The sequence below is a fragment of the Trachypithecus francoisi genome, unplaced genomic scaffold (assembly GCF_009764315.1).
Source record: "Trachypithecus francoisi isolate TF-2019V2 unplaced genomic scaffold, Tfra_2.0 Lachesis_group11, whole genome shotgun sequence".
NCBI lineage: Eukaryota > Metazoa > Chordata > Mammalia > Primates > Cercopithecidae > Trachypithecus > Trachypithecus francoisi.
Genome location: NW_022681456.1, coordinates 8,233,985 through 8,235,722, shown reverse-complemented (window position 1 = coordinate 8,235,722; position 1,738 = coordinate 8,233,985). Strand labels below are relative to the sequence as shown.

The 1,738-nt window shown below is 50.3% G+C and overlaps 2 non-coding genes across 2 annotated transcripts; both read right to left on the bottom strand.

Annotated features, from left to right (window-relative positions):
* Nucleotides 1–798: 798 nt before the first annotated feature.
* On the bottom strand, nucleotides 799–870 carry TRNAD-GUC. Its single transcript has one exon. It is a non-coding gene; the product is annotated as a tRNA-Asp (tRNA).
* Nucleotides 871–1,322: 452 nt separating this feature from the next.
* On the bottom strand, nucleotides 1,323–1,395 carry TRNAF-GAA. The gene has a single exon. It is a non-coding gene; the product is annotated as a tRNA-Phe (tRNA).
* Between the last annotated feature and the right edge of the window lie 343 nt (nucleotides 1,396–1,738).

The window sequence follows — 1,738 nt, the reverse complement described above, 5'->3', positions numbered from 1 at the left end:
AGACGGAGTTTCTCCATGTTGGTCAGGCTGTTCTCAAACTCCCGACCTCAGGTGATCCACCCGCCTCAGCATCTCAAAGTGCTGGGATTACAGGCGTGAGCCACCGTGCCCCGCCGCCAATTCCTCTTCCTTTTTTTTTTTTTGAGACGGAGTTTTGCTCTTGTTGCCCAGGCTGGAGTGCAATGGCGTGATCTTGGCTCACCGCAACCTCCACCTCCCAGGTGCAAGCGATTCTCCTGCCTCAGCCTCCCCAGTAGCTGGGATTATAGGCACGCGCCACCAAGCCCAGCTAATTTTGTATTTTTAGTCGAGATGGGGTTTCTCCGTGTGGGTCAGTCTTGTCTCGAACTCCCGACCTCAGTTGATCTGCCCACCTCGGCCTCCCAAAGTTCTGGGATTACAGGCGTGAAACCCCTGTCTCAAAACGGTGAAACCCCATCTCTACTAAATATACAAAAATTAGCCGGGCCTGGTGGCACGGGCCTGTAATCCCAGCTACTTGGGAGGCTGAGGAAGGAGAATCGCTTGAACCCAGAAGACGGAGGAGGAGGAGGAGACTGCGCCACTGCACTCCAGCCTGGGGGCAGAGCGAGACTCCATCTCAGAAAAAAAAAGAAAGAAAGAAATTGATGAACACTTCCGCATGCGAGCATTGCCTTTTTCTTGCTTTTCTGTAACCGTGTGACACGCAGCAAGGCCACAGACAACCACAGAACCAGATTTCCGTTAACCTGCAGGGTTTATTATTCTTAGGAAGAGTGAGGAAAAATACAGAGGAACAGTAAAAACATCTAAAGCCTCCCCGTCGGGGAATCGAACCCCGGTCTCCCGCGTGACAGGCGGGGATACTCACCACTATACTAACGAGGACCGCCCATGAGGGCCTGATTTCAGGTCACTGTCTTAAAGGAAACCTAGCTTTCCCTAAACAGGTTCCAAAGAATTAAATATCTTTTGTTTCCCACAAAACAACAGGTCCGACTTGACTTCATGCCATTTTCAGGCGATCGTTTCCTGCTCAGTCTTTGATTTTGCCACGAGAGTTCAGAAAGCAGATATTAAAAAACAGAAAGCAAAAATGAACAAACACGCATCAGCAAATGCATTTGAGACATGAAGAAGGTGGAGACGGGAAAAACTTGACCTTATTTGATTTACCCATACGGTGAGTGACGGGGGAGTTCCCTTCCCCTCCGGCTCCTCGTGGACACTGCTCGGGGCTTTCTTAAATGTAGAAAGTAAAAGCGTTTAATTAATTGTAAAGAATCGGCTCCGTCTATGCACCTCCTTTTTCCCCCCGCTCCAGGAAAGAAAAGCGAAACTGCCGAAACCCGGGATCGAACCAGGGACCTTTAGATCTTCAGTCTAACGCTCTCCCAACTGAGCTATTTCGGCAGCCGTTGCGTGTACGGTACTCTTTTATCCTCCTGATCATTTTGCCACCCCGGGTCTTTGGCACTGACGCTGAGAAGGCAGGTTCAATAGGGACCGCTTGCGGTGGCCTTCTCGTCTGGCAAGGCCACGACCTCCGAGAAGCCGTCTCTGATCATATTTCCCGACATGGCCCAGGACTTACTATTTATTGTTAACGTTATCATTTTCCTTGTCTGTCTCCCCAGCTAGCATGACAAACGCAAGAGGAGCAGGAACCTCGTCTACCTCGGGCACCGCTCTGTCCCTCAGTACCTAGAAGAGTGCCTAGCATGTTGTAGGGGCTTGACAAATATTTGTTGACTGA